This window comes from Pseudophryne corroboree, unplaced genomic scaffold, assembly GCF_028390025.1.
Source record: "Pseudophryne corroboree isolate aPseCor3 unplaced genomic scaffold, aPseCor3.hap2 scaffold_852, whole genome shotgun sequence".
Classification (NCBI taxonomy): Eukaryota; Metazoa; Chordata; class Amphibia; order Anura; family Myobatrachidae; genus Pseudophryne; species Pseudophryne corroboree.
Window position 1 is genome coordinate 225,029 of NW_026970431.1, and position 20,694 is coordinate 245,722.

Below are 20,694 nucleotides of genomic sequence, written 5' to 3' on the forward strand. Positions count from 1 at the left end.
CAGTCTTGCAGTGTTTAGCTTGTAAAAAGTGACCACAGAAGCTAAAATATGACATTAATTATGATAACATTGTTGTTGTTGTTTTTTAAACCTTTTCTATCACCGTGGACAGCTTATTCAAGTGCTTCTAGCATGCATGTTCCTTTGTTGCTCATCATTCATCACCGAAAATGATTTTCATTTTCAATTCTTATGGTTGTACTGATTGTATTGAATAAAATCCACATCTAGCATAACCAATTAACGCTGCAAAGTGCTCCAGTGGCGCAATTGGTAAGCGCGCGGTACTTATAAGACAGTATCTGTTGAGCAATGCTGAGGTTGTGAGTTCAAGCCTCACCTGGAGCATCTTTGTATACTGTTTTTTTCCTTTTCTTATGTCATTAGTCATTGATTATAAACTGCTACCTTAATATTTAATATGATATTACAAAGGATGGAAGAAAGAAAGAAAAAACACAAACATGATTGTGCATTTAACTTGTCAGCACACATCTGCTTTGGTTCAAATGCACTGCATATCTTCCTTCAGTCAGCCAACAAAACAGCAATGGAAAAGATTAACATACTGTTGGTAAAGCAGTTGCATCAAATTGATTTTCTGCAATATAGCATGATAATCCATACTGACAGCTCTGGATAGTACCAGCACATTTCTTGCTGGACTTGGTAATGCAAAGAACACAGTAAACAGCTTCACTTTTTCCTCAAAAATAAATAATTGACTATTAAAAACCTAACAGTCTTAAATAAGAACATCAGTAAGTACCACTGCCATAATGGATAAGTCACTGCCCTCGTAAGCCAGAGGGTCCAAGTCCTATATGGGGTGGAAGTCATTACAGCAAGTGTCTCATCACTACAGTTGATATTTTATCCTTGCTTCAACTGTAAAACAGTCTTGCATTGTTTAGCTTGTAAAAAATGACCACAGAAGCTAAAATATGACATTAATTATGATAACATTGTTGTTGTTGTTTTTTAAACCTTTTCTATCACCGTGGACAGCTTATTCAAGTGCCATCTGGCATGCATGTTCCTTTGTTGCTCATCATTCATTACCAAAAATGATTTTTTTTTCCCAATTCTTTTTTTTCCCAACAAAACAGCAATGGAAAAGATTAACATACTGTTGGTAAAGCAGTTGCATCAAATTGATTTTCTGCAATATAGCATGATAATCCATACTGACAGCTCTGGATAGTACCAGCACATTACTTGCTGGACTTGGTAATGCAAAGAACACAGTAAACAGCTTCATATTTTTTCAAAAAATAAATAATTGACTATTAAAAACCTATCAGTCTTAAATAAGGGCATCAGTAAGCACCACTGGCATAATGGATAAGGCACTGTTCTCCTAAGCCAGTGGTTGTGGGTTTAAGTCCCGTCTGAGTTGGAAGTCATTACAGCAAGTGTCTCATCGCTAGAGTTGATATTTTATCCTTGCTTCAACTGTAAAACAGTCTTGCAGTGTTTAGCTTGTAAAAAGTGACCACAGAAGCTAAAATATGACATTAATTATGATAACATTGTTGTTGTTGTTTTTTAAACCTTTTCTATCACTGTGGACAGCTTATTCAAGTGCCATCTGGCATGCATGTTCCTTTGTTGCTCATCATTCATCACCAAAAATTATTTTCTTTTTCAATTCTTATGACTGTACTGATTGTATTGAATAAAATCCACATCTAGCATAACCAATTAATGCTGCAAAGTGTTCCAGTGGCGCAATTGGTCAGCGCGCGGTTCTTATAAGACAGTGTCTGTTGAGCAATGCAGAGGTTGTGAGTTCAAGCCTCACCTGGAGCATCTTTTTATCCTGTTTTTTTTCCTTTTCTTATGTCATTAGTCATTGATTAAATTAATATTTAACATCTGCTTTGGTTCAAATGCACTGCATATCTTCCTTCAGTCAGCCAACAAAACAGCAATGGAAAAGATTAACATACTATTGGTAAAGCAGTTGCATCAAATTGATTTTCTGCAATATAGCATGATAATCCATACTGACAGCTCTGGATAGTACCAGCACATTTCTTGCTGGACTTGGTAATGCAAAGAACACAGTAAACAGCTTCACTTTTTTTCAAAAATAAATAATTGACTATTAAAAACCTATCAGTCTTAAATAAGGACATCAGTAAGCACCACTGGCATAATGGATAAGGCACTGTTCTCCTAAGCCAGTGGTTGTGGGTTTAAGTCCCGTCTGAGTTGGAAGTCATTACAGCAAATGTCTCATCACTAGAGTTGATATTTTATCCTTGCTTTAACTGTAAAACAGTCTTGCAGTGTTTAGCTTGTAAAAAATGACCACAGAAGCTAAAATATGACATTAATTATGATAACATTGTTGTTGTTGTTTTTTAAACCTTTTCTATCACCATGGACAGCTTATTCAAGTGCCATCTGGCATGCATGTTCCTTTGTTGCTCATCATTCATCACCAAAAATGATTTTCTTTTTCAATTCTTATGACTGTACTGATTGTATTGAATAAAATCCACATCTAGCATAACCAATTAACACTGCAAAGTGCTCTAGTGGCGCAATTGGTCAGCACGCGGTACTTATAAGACAGTATCTGTTGAGCAATGCTGAGGTTGTGAGTTCAAGCCTCACCTGGAGCATCTTTCTATCCATTTTTTTTTTACCTTTTCTTATGTCATTAGTCATTGATTAAATTAATATTTAACATCTGCTTTGGTTCAAATGCACTGCATATCTTCCTTCAGTCAGCCAACAAAACAGCAATGGAAAAGATTAACATACTGTTGGGAAAGCAGTTGCATCAAATTGATTTTCTGCAATATAGCATAATAATCCATACTGACAGCTCTGGATAGTACCAGCACATTTCTTGCTGGACTTGGTAATGCAAAGAACACAGTAAACAGCTTCACTTTTTTTCAAAAATAAATAATTGACTATTAAAAACCTATCAGTCTTACATAAGGACATCAGTAAGCACCACTGGCATAATGGATAAGGCACTGTTCTCCTAAGCCAGTGGTTGTGGGTTTAAGTCCTGTCTGAGTTGGAAGTCATTACAGCAATTGTCTTATCACTTGAGTTGATATTTTATCCTTGCTTCAACTGTAAAACAGTCTTGCAGTGTTTAGCTTGTAAAAAATGACCACAGAAGCTAAAATATGTCATTAATTATGATAACATTGTTGTTGTTGTTGTTGTTGTTTTTTAAACCTTTTCTATCACCGTGGACAGCTTATTCAAGTGCCATCTGGCATGCATGTTTCTTTGTTGATCATCATTCATCACCAAAAATTATTTTCTTTTTCAATTCTTATGACTGTACTGATTGTATTGAATAAAATCCACATCTAGCATAACCAATTAATGCTGCAAAGTGCTCCAGTGGCGCAATTGGTCAGCGTGCGGAACTTATAAGACAGTATCTGTTGAGCAATGCCGAGGTTGTGAGTTCAAGCCTCACCTGGAGCATCTTTGTATACTGTTTTTTTTTCCTTTTCTTATGTCATTAGTCATTGATTATAAACTGCTACCTTAATATTTAATATGATATTACAAAGGATGGAAGAAAGAAAGAAAAAACACAAACATGATTGTGCATTTAAGTTGTCAGCACACATCTGCTTTGGTTCAAATGCACTGCATATCTTCCTTCAGTCAGCCAACAAAACAGCAATGGAAAAGATTAACATACTGTTGGTAAAGCAGTTGCATCAAATTGATTTTCTGCAATATAGCATGATAATCCATACTGACAGCTCTGGATAGTAACAGCACATTTATTGCTGGACTTGTTAATGCAAAGAACACAGTAAACAGCTTCACTTTTTCCTCAAAAATAAATAATTGACTATTAAAAACCTAACAGTCTTAAATAAGAACATCAGTAAGCACCACTGGCATAATGGATAAGTCACTGCCCTCCTAAGACAGGGGTCCAAGTTCCATATGGGGTGGAAGTCATTACAGCAAGTGTCTCATCACTAGAATTGATATTTTATCCTTGCTTCGACTGTAAAACAGTCTTGCAGTGTTTAGCTTGCAAAAAATGACCACAGAAGCTAAAATATGACATTTATTATGATAACATTGTTGTTGTTTTTTTTAAACATTTTCTATCACCGTGGACATCTTATTTAAGTACCATCTGGCATGCATGTTCCTTTGTTGCTCATCATTTATCACCAAAAATGATTTTCTTTTTCAATTCTTATGACTGTACTGATTGCATTGAATAAAATCCACATCTAGCATAACCAATCAATGTTGCAAAGCGCTCCAGTGGCGCAATTGGTCAGCGCGCGGTACTTATAAGACAGTATCCATTGAGCAATGCCGAGATTGTGAGTTCAAGCCTCACCTGGAGCATCTTTGTATACTGTTTTTTTTTCCTTTTCTTATGTCATTAGTCATTGATTATAAACTGCTACCTTAATATTTAATATGATATTACAAAGGATGGAAGAAAGAAAGAAAAAACACAAACATGATTGTGCATTTAAGTTGTCAGCACACATCTGCTTTGGTTCAAATGCACTGCATATCTTCCTTCAGTCAGCCAACAAAACAGCAATGGAAAAGAATAACATACTGTTGGTAAAGCAGTTGCATCAAATTGATTTTCTGCAATATAGCATGATAATCCATACTGACAGCTCTGGATAGTACCTGCACATTTCTTGCTGGACTTGGTAATGCAAAGAACACAGTAAACAGCTTCAATTTTTTTTCAAAAATAAATAATTGACTATTAAAAACCTATCAGTCTTAAATAAGGACATCAGTAAGCACCACTGGCATAATGGATAAGGCACTGTACTCCTAATCCAGTGGTTGTGGGTTTAAGTCCCGTCTGAGTTGGAAGTCATTACAGCAAGTGTCTCATTAGTAGAGTTGATATTTTATCCTTGCTTCAACTGTAAAACAGTCTTGCAGTGTTTAGCTTGTAAAAAGTGACCACAGAAGCTAAAATATGACATTAATTATGATAACATTGTTGTTGTTGTTTTTTAAACCTTTTCTATCACCGTGGACAGCTTATTCAAGTGCTTCTAGCATGCATGTTCCTTTGTTGCTCATCATTCATCACCGAAAATGATTTTCATTTTCAATTCTTATGGTTGTACTGATTGTATTGAATAAAATCCACATCTAGCATAACCAATTAACGCTGCAAAGTGCTCCAGTGGCGCAATTGGTAAGCGCGCGGTACTTATAAGACAGTATCTGTTGAGCAATGCTGAGGTTGTGAGTTCAAGCCTCACCTGGAGCATCTTTGTATACTGTTTTTTTCCTTTTCTTATGTCATTAGTCATTGATTATAAACTGCTACCTTAATATTTAATATGATATTACAAAGGATGGAAGAAAGAAAGAAAAAACACAAAATGATTGTGCATTTAACTTGTCAGCACACATCTGCTTTGGTTCAAATGCACTGCATATCTTCCTTCAGTCAGCCAACAAAACAGCAATGGAAAAGATTAACATACTGTTGGTAAAGCAGTTGCATCAAATTGATTTTCTGCAATATAGCATGATAATCCATACTGACAGCTCTGGATAGTACCAGCACATTTCTTGCTGGACTTGGTAATGCAAAGAACACAGTAAACAGCTTCACTTTTTCCTCAAAAATAAATAATTGACTATTAAAAACCTAACAGTCTTAAATAAGAACATCAGTAAGTACCACTGCCATAATGGATAAGTCACTGCCCTCGTAAGCCAGAGGGTCCAAGTCCTATATGGGGTGGAAGTCATTACAGCAAGTGTCTCATCACTACAGTTGATATTTTATCCTTGCTTCAACTGTAAAACAGTCTTGCATTGTTTAGCTTGTAAAAAATGACCACAGAAGCTAAAATATGACATTAATTATGATAACATTGTTGTTGTTGTTTTTTAAACCTTTTCTATCACCGTGGACAGCTTATTCAAGTGCCATCTGGCATGCATGTTCCTTTGTTGCTCATCATTCATTACCAAAAATGATTTTTTTTTCCCAATTCTTTTTTTTCCCAACAAAACAGCAATGGAAAAGATTAACATACTGTTGGTAAAGCAGTTGCATCAAATTGATTTTCTGCAATATAGCATGATAATCCATACTGACAGCTCTGGATAGTACCAGCACATTACTTGCTGGACTTGGTAATGCAAAGAACACAGTAAACAGCTTCATATTTTTTCAAAAAATAAATAATTGACTATTAAAAACCTATCAGTCTTAAATAAGGGCATCAGTAAGCACCACTGGCATAATGGATAAGGCACTGTTCTCCTAAGCCAGTGGTTGTGGGTTTAAGTCCCGTCTGAGTTGGAAGTCATTACAGCAAGTGTCTCATCGCTAGAGTTGATATTTTATCCTTGCTTCAACTGTAAAACAGTCTTGCAGTGTTTAGCTTGTAAAAAGTGACCACAGAAGCTAAAATATGACATTAATTATGATAACATTGTTGTTGTTGTTTTTTAAACCTTTTCTATCACTGTGGACAGCTTATTCAAGTGCCATCTGGCATGCATGTTCCTTTGTTGCTCATCATTCATCACCAAAAATTATTTTCTTTTTCAATTCTTATGACTGTACTGATTGTATTGAATAAAATCCACATCTAGCATAACCAATTAATGCTGCAAAGAGCTCCAGTGGCGCAATTGGTCAGCACGAGGTACTTATAAGACAGTATCTGTTGAGCAATGCCGAGGTTGTGAGTTCAAGCCTCACCTGGAGCATCTTTGTATACTGTTTTTTTTTCCTTTTCTTATGTCATTAGTCATTGATTATAAACTGCTACCTTAATATTTAATATGATATTACAAAGGATGGAAGAAAGAAAGAAAAAACACAAACATGATTGTGCATTTAAGTTGTCAGCACACATCTGCTTTGGTTCAAATGCACTGCATATCTTCCTTCAGTCAGCCAACAAAACAGCAATGGAAAAGAATAACATACTGTTGGTAAAGCAGTTGCATCAAATTGATTTTCTGCAATATAGCATGATAATCCATACTGACAGCTCTGGATAGTACCTGCACATTTCTTGCTGGACTTGGTAATGCAAAGAACACAGTAAACAGCTTCAATTTTTTTTCAAAAATAAATAATTGACTATTAAAAACCTATCAGTCTTAAATAAGGACATCAGTAAGCACCACTGGCATAATGGATAAGGCACTGTACTCCTAATCCAGTGGTTGTGGGTTTAAGTCCCGTCTGAGTTGGAAGTCATTACAGCAAGTGTCTCATCAGTAGAGTTGATATTTTATCCTTGCTTCAACTGTAAAACAGTCTTGCAGTGTTTAGCTTGTAAAAAGTGACCACAGAAGCTAAAATATGACATTAATTATGATAACATTGTTGTTGTTGTTTTTTAAACCTTTTCTATCACCGTGGACAGCTTATTCAAGTGCTTCTAGCATGCATGTTCCTTTGTTGCTCATCATTCATCACCGAAAATGATTTTCATTTTCAATTCTTATGGTTGTACTGATTGTATTGAATAAAATCCACATCTAGCATAACCAATTAACGCTGCAAAGTGCTCCAGTGGCGCAATTGGTAAGCGCGCGGTACTTATAAGACAGTATCTGTTGAGCAATGCTGAGGTTGTGAGTTCAAGCCTCACCTGGAGCATCTTTGTATACTGTTTTTTTCCTTTTCTTATGTCATTAGTCATTGATTATAAACTGCTACCTTAATATTTAATATGATATTACAAAGGATGGAAGAAAGAAAGAAAAAACACAAACATGATTGTGCATTTAACTTGTCAGCACACATCTGCTTTGGTTCAAATGCACTGCATATCTTCCTTCAGTCAGCCAACAAAACAGCAATGGAAAAGATTAACATACTGTTGGTAAAGCAGTTGCATCAAATTGATTTTCTGCAATATAGCATGATAATCCATACTGACAGCTCTGGATAGTACCAGCACATTTCTTGCTGGACTTGGTAATGCAAAGAACACAGTAAACAGCTTCACTTTTTCCTCAAAAATAAATAATTGACTATTAAAAACCTAACAGTCTTAAATAAGAACATCAGTAAGTACCACTGCCATAATGGATAAGTCACTGCCCTCGTAAGCCAGAGGGTCCAAGTCCTATATGGGGTGGAAGTCATTACAGCAAGTGTCTCATCACTACAGTTGATATTTTATCCTTGCTTCAACTGTAAAACAGTCTTGCATTGTTTAGCTTGTAAAAAATGACCACAGAAGCTAAAATATGACATTAATTATGATAACATTGTTGTTGTTGTTTTTTAAACCTTTTCTATTACCGTGGACAGCTTATTCAAGTGCCATCTGGCATGCATGTTCCTTTGTTGCTCATCATTCATTACCAAAAATGATTTTTTTTTCCCAATTCTTATGACTGTACTGATTGTATTAAATAAAATCCACATCTAGCATAACCAATCAATGCTGCAAAGTGCTCCAGTGGCGCAATTGGTCAGCGCGTGGTACTTATAAGACAGTATCTGTTGAGCAATGCTGAGGTTGTGAGTTCAAGCCTCAACTGGAGCAACTTTGTATACTGTTTTTTTCCTTTTCTTATGTCATTAGTCATTGATTATAAACTGCTACCTTAATATTTAATATGATATTACAAAGGATGGAAGAAAGAAAGAAAAAACACAAACATGTTAGTGCATTTAAGTTGTCAGCACACATCTGCTTTGGTTCAAATGCACTGCATATCTTCCTTCAGTCAGCCAACAAAACAGCAATGGAAAAGATTAACATACTGTTGGTAAAGCAGTTGCCTCAAATTGATTTTCTGCAATATAGCATGATAATCCATACTGACAGCTCTGGATAGTACCAGCACATTACTTGCTGGACTTGGTAATGCAAAGAACACAGTAAACAGCTTCATATTTTTTCAAAAAATAAATAATTGACTATTAAAAACCTATCAGTCTTAAATAAGGGCATCAGTAAGCACCACTGGCATAATGGATAAGGCACTGTTCTCCTAAGCCAGTGGTTGTGGGTTTAAGTCCCGTCTGAGTTGGAAGTCATTACAGCAAGTGTCTCATCGCTAGAGTTGATATTTTATCCTTGCTTCAACTGTAAAACAGTCTTGCAGTGTTTAGCTTGTAAAAAGTGACCACAGAAGCTAAAATATGACATTAATTATGATAACATTGTTGTTGTTGTTTTTTAAACCTTTTCTATCACCGTGGACAGCTTATTCAAGTGCCATCTGGCATGCATGTTCCTTTGTTGCTCATCATTCATCACCAAAAATTATTTTCTTTTTCAATTCTTATGACTGTACTGATTGTATTGAATAAAATCCACATCTAGCATAACCAATTAATGCTGCAAAGAGCTCCAGTGGCGCAATTGGTCAGCACGAGGTACTTATAAGACAGTATCTGTTGAGCAATGCCGAGGTTGTGAGTTCAAGCCTCACCTGGAGCATCTTTGTATACTGTTTTTTTTTCCTTTTCTTATGTCATTAGTCATTGATTATAAACTGCTACCTTAATATTTAATATGATATTACAAAGGATGGAAGAAAGAAAGAAAAAACACAAACGTGATTGTGCATTTAAGTTGTCAGCACACATCTGCTTTGGTTCAAATGCACTGCATATCTTCCTTCAGTCAGCCAACAAAACAGCAATGGAAAAGAATAACATACTGTTGGTAAAGCAGTTGCATCAAATTGATTTTCTGCAATATAGCATGATAATCCATACTGACAGCTCTGGATAGTACCTGCACATTTCTTGCTGGACTTGGTAATGCAAAGAACACAGTAAACAGCTTCAATTTTTTTTCAAAAATAAATAATTGACTATTAAAAACCTATCAGTCTTAAATAAGGACATCAGTAAGCACCACTGGCATAATGGATAAGGCACTGTACTCCTAATCCAGTGGTTGTGGGTTTAAGTCCTGTCTGAGTTGGAAGTCATTACAGCAAGTGTCTCATCAGTAGAGTTGATATTTTATCCTTGCTTCAACTGTAAAACAGTCTTGCAGTGTTTAGCTTGTAAAAAGTGACCACAGAAGCTAAAATATGACATTAATTATGATAACATTGTTGTTGTTGTTTTTTAAACCTTTTCTATCACCGTGGACAGCTTATTCAAGTGCTTCTAGCATGCATGTTCCTTTGTTGCTCATCATTCATCACCGAAAATGATTTTCATTTTCAATTCTTATGGTTGTACTGATTGTATTGAATAAAATCCACATCTAGCATAACCAATTAACGCTGCAAAGTGCTCCAGTGGCGCAATTGGTAAGCGCGCGGTACTTATAAGACAGTATCTGTTGAGCAATGCTGAGGTTGTGAGTTCAAGCCTCACCTGGAGCATCTTTGTATACTGTTTTTTTCCTTTTCTTATGTCATTAGTCATTGATTATAAACTGCTACCTTAATATTTAATATGATATTACAAAGGATGGAAGAAAGAAAGAAAAAACACAAACATGATTGTGCATTTAACTTGTCAGCACACATCTGCTTTGGTTCAAATGCACTGCATATCTTCCTTCAGTCAGCCAACAAAACAGCAATGGAAAAGATTAACATACTGTTGGTAAAGCAGTTGCATCAAATTGATTTTCTGCAATATAGCATGATAATCCATACTGACAGCTCTGGATAGTACCAGCACATTTCTTGCTGGACTTGGTAATGCAAAGAACACAGTAAACAGCTTCACTTTTTCCTCAAAAATAAATAATTGACTATTAAAAACCTAACAGTCTTAAATAAGAACATCAGTAAGTACCACTGCCATAATGGATAAGTCACTGCCCTCGTAAGCCAGAGGGTCCAAGTCCTATATGGGGTGGAAGTCATTACAGCAAGTGTCTCATCACTACAGTTGATATTTTATCCTTGCTTCAACTGTAAAACAGTCTTGCATTGTTTAGCTTGTAAAAAATGACCACAGAAGCTAAAATATGACATTAATTATGATAACATTGTTGTTGTTGTTTTTTAAACCTTTTCTATTACCGTGGACAGCTTATTCAAGTGCCATCTGGCATGCATGTTCCTTTGTTGCTCATCATTCATTACCAAAAATGATTTTTTTTTCCCAATTCTTATGACTGTACTGATTGTATTAAATAAAATCCACATCTAGCATAACCAATCAATGCTGCAAAGTGCTCCAGTGGCGCAATTGGTCAGCGCGTGGTACTTATAAGACAGTATCTGTTGAGCAATGCTGAGGTTGTGAGTTCAAGCCTCACCTGGAGCAACTTTGTATACTGTTTTTTTCCTTTTCTTATGTCATTAGTCATTGATTATAAACTGCTACCTTAATATTTAATATGATATTACAAAGGATGGAAGAAAGAAAGAAAAAACACAAACATGTTAGTGCATTTAAGTTGTCAGCACACATCTGCTTTGGTTCAAATGCACTGCATATCTTCCTTCAGTCAGCCAACAAAACAGCAATGGAAAAGATTAACATACTGTTGGTAAAGCAGTTGCCTCAAATTGATTTTCTGCAATATAGCATGATAATCCATACTGACAGCTCTGGATAGTACCAGCACATTACTTGCTGGACTTGGTAATGCAAAGAACACAGTAAACAGCTTCATATTTTTTCAAAAAATAAATAATTGACTATTAAAAACCTATCAGTCTTAAATAAGGGCATCAGTAAGCACCACTGGCATAATGGATAAGGCACTGTTCTCCTAAGCCAGTGGTTGTGGGTTTAAGTCCCGTCTGAGTTGGAAGTCATTACAGCAAGTGTCTCATCGCTAGAGTTGATATTTTATCCTTGCTTCAACTGTAAAACAGTCTTGCAGTGTTTAGCTTGTAAAAAGTGACCACAGAAGCTAAAATATGACATTAATTATGATAACATTGTTGTTGTTGTTTTTTAAACCTTTTCTATCACCGTGGAATGCTTATTCAAGTGCCATCTGGCATGCATGTTCCTTTGTTGCTCATCATTCATTACCAAAAATGATTTTTTTTTCCCAATTCTTATGACTGTACTGATTGTATTAAATAAAATCCACATCTAGCATAACCAATCAATGCTGCAAAGTGCTCCAGTGGCGCAATTGGTCAGCGCGTGGTACTTATAAGACAGTATCTGTTGAGCAATGCTGAGGTTGTGAGTTCAAGCCTCACCTGGAGCAACTTTGTATACTGTTTTTTTCCTTTTCTTATGTCATTAGTCATTGATTATAAACTGCTACCTTAATATTTAATATGATATTACAAAGGATGGAAGAAAGAAAGAAAAAACACAAACATGATAGTGCATTTAAGTTGTCAGCACACATCTGCTTTGGTTCAAATGCACTGCATATCTTCCTTCAGTCAGCCAACAAAACAGCAATGGAAAAGATTAACATACTGTTGGTAAAGCAGTTGCATCAAATTGATTTTCTGCAATATAGCATGATAATCCATACTGACAGCTCTGGATAGTACCAGCACATTTCTTGCTGGACTTGGTAATGCAAAGAACACAGTAAACAGCTTCACTTTTTCCTCAAAAATAAATAATTGACTATTAAAAACCTAACAGTCTTAAATAAGAACATCAGTAAGTACCACTGCCATAATGGATAAGTCACTGCCCTCGTAAGCCAGGGGGTCCAAGTCCTATATGGGGTGGAAGTCATTACAGCAAGTGTCTCATCACTAGAGTTGATATTTTATCCTTGCTTCAACTGTAAAACAGTCTTGCAGTGTTTAGCTTGTAAAAAATGACCACAGAAGCTAAAATATGACATTAATTATGATAACATTGTTGTTGTTTTTTAAACCTTTTCTATCACCGTGGACAGCTTATTCAAGTGCCATCTGGCATGCATGTTCCTTTGTTGCTCATCATTCATCACCAAAAATGATTTTCTTTTTCAATTCTTATGACTGTACTGATTGTATTGAATAAAATCCACATCTAGCATAACCAATTAATGCTGCAAAGAGCTCCAGTGGCGCAATTGGTCAGCGCGCGGTACTTATAAGACAGTATCTGTTGAGCAATGCCGAGGTTGTGAGTTCAAACCTCACCTGGAGCATCTTTGTATACTGTTTTTTTCCTTTTCTTATGTCATAAGTCATTGATTATAAACTGCTACCTTAATATTTAATATGATATTACAAAGGATGGAAGAAAGAAAGCAAAAACACAAACATGATTGTGCATTTAAGTTGTCAGCACACATCTGCTTTGGTTCAAATGCACTGCATATCTTCCTTCAGTCAGCCAACAAAACAGCAATGGAAAAGATTAACATACTATTGGTAAAGCAGTTGCATCAAATTGATTTTCTGCAATATAGCATGATAATCCATACTGACAGCTCTGAATAGTACCAGCACATTTCTTGCTGTACTTGGTAATGCAAAGAACACAGTAAACAGCTTCACTTTTTCCTCAAAAATAAATAATTGACTATTAAAAACCTAACAGTCTTAAATAAGAACATCAGTAAGCACCACTGGCATAATGGATAAGTCACTGCCCTCCTAAGACAGGGGGTCCAAGTTCCATATGGGGTGGAAGTCATTACAGCAAGTGTCTCATCACTAGAGTTGATATTTTATCCTTGCTTCAACTGTAAAACAGTCTTGCAGTGTTTAGCTTGCAAAAAATGACCACAGAAGCTAAAATATGACATTTATTATGATAACATTGTTGTTGTTTTTTTTAAACATTTTCTATCACTGTGGACAGCTTATTTAAGTACAATCTGGCATGCATGTTCCTTTGTTGCTCATCATTCATCACCAAAAATGATTTTTTTTTTTCAATTCTTATGACTGTACTGATTGCATTGAATAAAATCCACATCTAGCATAACCAAACAATGTTGCAAAGCGCTCCAGTGGCGCAATTGGTCAGCGCGCGGTACTTATAAGACAGTATCTGTTGAGCAATGCCGCGGTTGTGAGTTCAAGCCTCACCTGGAGAATCTTTGTATACTGTTTTTTTTCCTTATCTTATGTCATTAGTCATTGATTATAAACTGGTAGCCTTAATATTTAATATGATATTACAAAGGATGGAAGAAAGAAAGAAAACACACAAACATGATTGTGCATTTAAGTTGTCAGCACACATCTGCTTTGGTTCAAATGCACTGCATATCTTCCTTCAGTCAGCCAACAAAACAGCAATGGAAAAGAATAACATACTGTTGGTAAAGCAGTTGCATCAAATTGATTTTCTGCAATATAGCATGATAATCCATACTGACAGCTCTGAATAGTACCAGCACATTTCTTGCTGTACTTGGTAATGCAAAGAACACAGTAAACAGCTTCACATTTTCCTCAAAAATAAATAATTGACTATTAAAAACCTAACAGTCTTAAATAAGAACATCAGTAAGCACCACTGGCATAATGGATAAGTCACTGCCCTCCTAAGACAGGGGGTCCAAGTTCCATATGGGGTGGAAGTCATTACAGCAAGTGTCTCATCACTAGAGTTGATATGTTATCCTTGCTTCAACTGTAAAACAGTCTTGCAGTGTTTAGCTTGCAAAAAATGACCACAGAAGCTAAAATATGACATTTATTATGATAACATTGTTGTTGTTTTTTTTAAACATTTTCTATCACTGTGGACAGCTTATTTAAGTACAATCTGGCATGCATGTTCCTTTGTTGCTCATCATTCATCACCAAAAATGATTTTTTTTTCCAATTCTTATGACTGTACTGATTGCATTGAATAAAATCCACATCTAGCATAACCAAACAATGTTGCAAAGCGCTCCAGTGGCGCAATTGGTCAGCGCGCGGTACTTATAAGACAGTATCTGTTGAGCAATGCCGAGGTTGTGAGTTCAAGCCTCACCTGGAGAATCTTTGTATACTGTTTTTTTTCCTTATCTTATGTCATTGATTATAAACTGGTAGCCTTCATATTTAATATGATATTACAAAGGATGGAAGAAAGAAAGAAAACACACAAACATGATTGTGCATTTAAGTTGTCAGCACACATCTGCTTTGGTTCAAATGCACTGCATATCTTCCTTCAGTCAGCCAACAAAACAGCAATGGAAAAGAATAACATACTGTTGGTAAAGCAGTTGCATCAAATTGATTTTCTGCAATATAGCAAGATAATCCATACTGACAGCTCTGGATAGTACCAGCACATTTCTTGCTGGACTTGGTAATGCAAAGAACACAGTAAACAGCTTCAAATTTTTTTTTTAAATAAATAATTGACTATTAAAACCCTATCAGTCTTAAATAAGGACTTCAGTAAGCACCACTGGCATAATGGATAAGGCACTGTTCTCCTAAGCCAGTGGTTGTGGGTTTAAGTCCCGTCTGAGTTGGAAGTCATTACAGCAAGTGTCTCATCACTAGAGTTGATATTTTATCCTTGCTTCAACTGTAAAACAGTCTTGCAGTGTTTAGCTTGTAAAAAATGACCACAGAAGCTAAAATATGACATTTATTATGATAACATTGTTGTTGTTGTTTTTTAAACCTTTTCTATCACCGTGGACAGCTTATTCAAGTGCCATCTGGCATGCATGTTCTTTTGTTGCTCATCATTCATCACCAAAAATGATTTTCTTTTTCAATTCTTATGACTGTACTGATTGTATTGAATAAAATCCACATCTAGCATAACCAATTAATGCTGCAAAGTGCTCCAGTGGCGCAATTGGTCAGCGCGCGAAACTTATAAGACAGTATCTGTTGAGCAATGCCGAGGTTGTGAGTTCAAGCCTCACCTGGAGTATCTTTGTATACTGTTTTTTTTCCTTTTCTTATGTCATAAGTCATTGATTATAAACTGCTACCTTAATATTTAATATGATATTACAAAGGATGGAAGAAAGAAAGAAAAAACACAAACATGATTGTGCATTTAAGTTGTCAGCACACATCTGCTTTGGTTCAAATGCACTGCATATCTTCCTTCAGTCAGCCAACAAAACAGCAATGGAAAAGATTAACATACTGTTGGTAAAGCAGTTGCATCAAATTGATTTTCTGCAATATAGCATAATAATCCATACTGACAGCTCTGGATAGTACCAGCACATTTCTTGCTGGACTTGGTAATGCAAAGAACACAGTAAACAGCTTCACTTTTTTTCAAAAATAAATAATTGACTATTAAAAACCTATCAGTCTTAAATAAGGACATCAGTAAGAAACACTGGCATAATGGATAAGGCACTGTTCTCCTAAGCCAGTGGTTGTAAGTTTAAGTCCCTTCTGAGTTGGAAGTCATTACAGCAAGTGTCTCATCACTAGAGTTGATATTTTATCCTTGCTTCAACTGTAAAACAGTCTTGCAGTGTTTAGCTTGTAAAAAATGACCACAGAAGCTAAAATATGACATTAATTATGATAACATTGTTGTTGTTGTTTTTTAAACCTTTTCTACCACCGTGGACAGCTTATTCAAGTGCCATCTGGCATGCATGTTTCTTTGTTGCTCATCATTCATCACCAAAAATGATTTTCTTTTTCAATTCTTATGACTGTACTGATTGTATTAAATAAAATCCACATCTACCATAACCAATTAATGCTGCAAAGTGCTCCAGTGACTCAATTGGTCAGCGTGCGGTAGTTATAAGACAGTATCTGTTGAGCAATGCCGCGGTTGTGAGTTCAAGCCTCACCTGGAGCATCTTTGTATACTGTTTTTTTTTCCTTTTCTTATGTCATTAGTCATTGATTATAAACTGCTACCTTAATATTTAATATGATATTACAAAGGATGGAAGAAAGAAAGAAAAAACACAAACATGATTGTGCATTTAAGTTGTCAGCACACATCTGCTTTGGTTCAAATGCACTGCATATCTTCCTTCAGTCAGCCAACAAAACAGCAATGGAAAAGATTAACATACTGTTGGTAAAGCAGTTGCATCAAATTGATTTTCTGCAATATAGCATGATAATCCATACTGACAGCTCTGGATAGTACCAGCACATTTCTTGCTGGACTTGGTAATGCAAAGAACACAGTAAACAGCTTCACTTTTTCCTCAAAAATAAATAATTGACTATTAAAAACCTAACAGTCTTAAATAAGAACATCAGTAAGCACCACTGGCATAATGGATAAGTCACTGCCCTCCTAAGACAGGGGTCCAAGTTCCATATGGGGTGGAAGTCATTACAGCAAGTGTCTCATCACTAGAATTGATATTTTATCCTTGCTTCGACTGTAAAACAGTCTTGCAGTGTTTAGCTTGCAAAAAATTACCACAGAAGCTAAAATATGACATTTATTATGATAACATTGTTGTTGTTTTTTTTAAACATTTTCTATCACCGTGGACATCTTATTTAAGTACCATCTGGCATGCATGTTCCTTTGTTGCTCATCATTCATCACCAAAAATGATTTTCTTTTTCAATTCTTATGACTGTACTGATTGCATTGAATAAAATCCACATCTAGCATAACCAATCAATGTTACAAAGCGCTCCAGTGGCGCAATTGGTCAGCGCGCGGTACTTATAAGACAGAATCTGTTGAGCAATGCCGAGGTTGTAAGTTCAAGCCTCACCTGGAGAATCTTTGTATTCTGTTTTTTTTCCTTTTCTTATGTCATTAGTCATTGATTATAAACTGGTAGCCTTAATATTTAATATGATATTACAAAGGATGGAAGAAAGAAAGAAAACACACAAACATGACTGTGCATTTAAGTTGTCAGCACACATCTGCTTTGGTTCAAATGCACTGCATATCTTCCTTCAGTCAGCCAACAAAACAGCAATGGAAAAGAATAACATACTGTTGGTAAAGCAGTTGCATCAAATTGATTTTCTGCAATATAGCAAGATAATCCATACTGACAGCTCTGGATAGTACCAGCACATTTCTTGCTGGACTTGGTAATGCAAAGAACACAGTAAACAGCTTCAAAAAATTTTTTAAATAAATAATTGACTATTAAAACCCTATCAGTCTTAAATAAGAACTTCAGTAAGCACCACTGGCATAATGGATAAGGCACTGTTCTCCTAAACCAGTGGTTGTGGGTTTAAGTCCCGTCTGAGTTGGAAGTCATTACAGCAAGTGTCTCATCACTAGAGTTGATATTTTATCCTTGCTTCAACTGTAAAACAGTCTTGCAGTGTTTAGCTTGTAAAAAATTACCACAGAAGCTAAAATATGACATTAATTATGATAACATTGTTGTTGTTGTTGTTGTTTTTTAAACCTTTTCTATCACAGTGGACAGCTTATTCAAGTGCCATCTGGCATGCATGTTCCTTTGTTGCTCATCATTCATCACCAAAAATGATTTTTTTTTCCAATTCTTATGACTGTACTGATTGTATTAAATAAAATCCACATCTAGCATTACCAGTCAATGCTGCAAAGTACTCCAGTGGCGCAATTGGTCAGCTCGTGGTACTTATAAGACAGTATCTGTTGAGCAATGCCGAGGTTGTGAGTTCAAGCCTCACCTGGAGCATCTTTGTATACTGTTTTTTTCCTTTTCTTATGTCATTAGTCATTGATTATAAACTGCTACCTTAATATTTAATATGATATTACAAAGGATGGAAGAAAGAAAGAAAGAAAAAACACAAACATGATAGTGCATTTAAGTTGTCAGCACACATCTGCTTTGGTTCAAATGCACTGCATATCTTCCTTCAGTCAGCCAACAAAACAGCAATGGAAAAGATTAACATACTGTTGGTAAAGCAGTTGCATCAAATTGATTTTCTGCAATATAGCATGATAATCCATACTGACAGCTCTGGATAATACCAGCACATTTCTTGCTGGACTTGGTAATGCAAAGAACACAGTAAACAGCTTCATATTTTTTCAAAAAATAAATAATTGACTATTAAAAACCTATCAGTCTTAAATAAGGACATCAGTAAGCACCACTGGAATAATGAATAAGGCACTGTTCTCCTAAGCCAGTGGTTGTGGGTTTAAGTCCCATCTGAGTTGGAAGTCATTACAGCAAGTGTCTCATCACTAGAGTTGATATTTTATCCTTGCTTCAACTGTAAAACAGTCTTGCAGTGTTTAGCTTGTAAAAAGTGACCACAGAAGCTAAAATATGACATTAATTATGATAACATTGTTGTTGATGTTTTTTAAACCTTTTCTATCACTGTGGACAGCTTATTCAAGTGCCATCTGGCATGCATGTTCCTTTGTTGCTCATCATTCATCACCAAAAATGATTTTCTTTTTCAATTCTTATGACTGTACTGATTGTATTGAATAAAATCCACATCTAGCATAACCAATTAATGCTACAAAGAGCTCCAGTGGCACAATTGGTCAGCGCGCGGTACTTATAAGACAGTATCTGTTGAGCAATGCCGAGGTTGTGAGTTCAAGCCTCACCTGGAGCATCTTTGTATACTGTTTTTTTTCCTTTTCTTATGTCATAAGTCATTGATTATAAACTGCTACCTTAATATTTAATATGATATTACAAAGGATGGAAGAAAGAAAGAAAAAACACAGTGCATTTAAGTTGTCAGCACACATCTGCTTTGGTTCAAATGCACTGCATATCTTCCTTCAGTCAGCCAACAAAACAGCACTGGAAAAGATTAACATACTGTTGGTAAAGCAGTTGCATCAAATTGATTTTCTGCAATATAGCATGATAATCCATACTGACAGCTCTGGATAGTACCAGCACATTTCTTGCTGGACTTGGTAATGCAAAGAACACAGTAAACAGCTTCATATTTTTTCAAAAAATAAATAATTGACTATTAAAAACCTATCAGTCTTAAATAAGGACATCAGTAAGCATCACTGGCATAATGGATAAGGCACTGTTCTCCTAAGCCAGTGGTTGTGGGTTTAAGTCCCGTCTGAGTTGGAAGTCATTATAGCAAGTGTCTCATCAGTAGAGTTGATATTTTATCCTTGCTTCAACTGTAAAACAGTCTTGCAGTGTTTAGCTTGTAAAAAGTGACCACAGAAGCTAAAATATGACATTAATTATGATAACATTGTTGTTGTTGTTTTTTAAACCTTTTCTATCACTGTGGACAGCTTATTCAAGTGCCATCTGGCATGCATGTTCCTTTGTTGCTCATCATTCATCACCAAAAATGATTTTCTTTTTCAATTCTTATGACTGTACTGATTGTATTGAATAAAATCCACATCTAGCATTACCACTTAATGCTGCAAAGTGCTCCAGTGGCGCAATTGGTCAGCGCGCGGTACTTATAAGACAGTATCTGTTGAGCAATGCCGAGGTTGTGAGTTCAAGCCTCACCTGGAGGTTTTACTGGTTTTTTTCCTTTTCTTATGTCATTAGTCATTGATTATAAACTGCTACCTTAATATTTAATATGATATTACAAAGGATGGAAGAAAGAAAGAAAACACACAAGCATGATTGAGCATTTAAGTTGTCAGCACACATCTGCTTTGGTTCAAATGCACTGCATATCTTCCTTCAGTCAGCCAACAAAACAGCAATGGAAAAGATTAACATACTGTTGGTAAAGCAGTTGCATCAAATTGATTTTCTGCAATATAGCATGATAATCCATACTGACAGCTCTGGATAGTACCAGCACATTTCTTGCTGGACTTGGTAATGCAAAGAACACAGTAAACAGCTTCACTTTTTTTCAAAAATAAATAATTGACTATTAAAAACCTATCAGTCTTAAATAAGGACATCAGTAAGCACCACTGGCATAATGGATAAGGCACTGTTCTCCTAAGCCAGT

At 35.7% G+C, this 20,694-nt stretch overlaps 9 non-coding genes across 9 annotated transcripts; all 9 read left to right on the plus strand.

Annotated features, from left to right (window-relative positions):
• Window positions 1-255: 255 nt before the first annotated feature.
• On the plus strand, window positions 256-348 carry TRNAI-UAU (transfer RNA isoleucine (anticodon UAU)). Its single transcript is given in 2 exon segments — window positions 256-293; window positions 313-348. It is a non-coding gene; the product is annotated as a tRNA-Ile (tRNA).
• A 3,921-nt stretch (window positions 349-4,269) lies between these two features.
• TRNAI-UAU (transfer RNA isoleucine (anticodon UAU)) lies at window positions 4,270-4,362 on the plus strand. The gene is given in 2 exon segments: window positions 4,270-4,307; window positions 4,327-4,362. It is a non-coding gene; the product is annotated as a tRNA-Ile (tRNA).
• An 811-nt stretch (window positions 4,363-5,173) lies between these two features.
• Window positions 5,174-5,266, plus strand: TRNAI-UAU (transfer RNA isoleucine (anticodon UAU)). Its single transcript is given in 2 exon segments — window positions 5,174-5,211; window positions 5,231-5,266. It is a non-coding gene; the product is annotated as a tRNA-Ile (tRNA).
• Window positions 5,267-7,540: 2,274 nt separating this feature from the next.
• Window positions 7,541-7,633, plus strand: TRNAI-UAU (transfer RNA isoleucine (anticodon UAU)). The gene is given in 2 exon segments: window positions 7,541-7,578; window positions 7,598-7,633. It is a non-coding gene; the product is annotated as a tRNA-Ile (tRNA).
• A 2,612-nt stretch (window positions 7,634-10,245) lies between these two features.
• Window positions 10,246-10,338, plus strand: TRNAI-UAU (transfer RNA isoleucine (anticodon UAU)). The gene is given in 2 exon segments: window positions 10,246-10,283; window positions 10,303-10,338. It is a non-coding gene; the product is annotated as a tRNA-Ile (tRNA).
• Window positions 10,339-11,143: 805 nt separating this feature from the next.
• TRNAI-UAU (transfer RNA isoleucine (anticodon UAU)) lies at window positions 11,144-11,236 on the plus strand. Its single transcript is given in 2 exon segments — window positions 11,144-11,181; window positions 11,201-11,236. It is a non-coding gene; the product is annotated as a tRNA-Ile (tRNA).
• Window positions 11,237-12,047: 811 nt separating this feature from the next.
• On the plus strand, window positions 12,048-12,140 carry TRNAI-UAU (transfer RNA isoleucine (anticodon UAU)). The gene is given in 2 exon segments: window positions 12,048-12,085; window positions 12,105-12,140. It is a non-coding gene; the product is annotated as a tRNA-Ile (tRNA).
• An 801-nt stretch (window positions 12,141-12,941) lies between these two features.
• Window positions 12,942-13,034, plus strand: TRNAI-UAU (transfer RNA isoleucine (anticodon UAU)). The gene is given in 2 exon segments: window positions 12,942-12,979; window positions 12,999-13,034. It is a non-coding gene; the product is annotated as a tRNA-Ile (tRNA).
• A 6,217-nt stretch (window positions 13,035-19,251) lies between these two features.
• On the plus strand, window positions 19,252-19,344 carry TRNAI-UAU (transfer RNA isoleucine (anticodon UAU)). The gene is given in 2 exon segments: window positions 19,252-19,289; window positions 19,309-19,344. It is a non-coding gene; the product is annotated as a tRNA-Ile (tRNA).
• The last annotated feature ends 1,350 nt before the right edge of the window (window positions 19,345-20,694 follow it).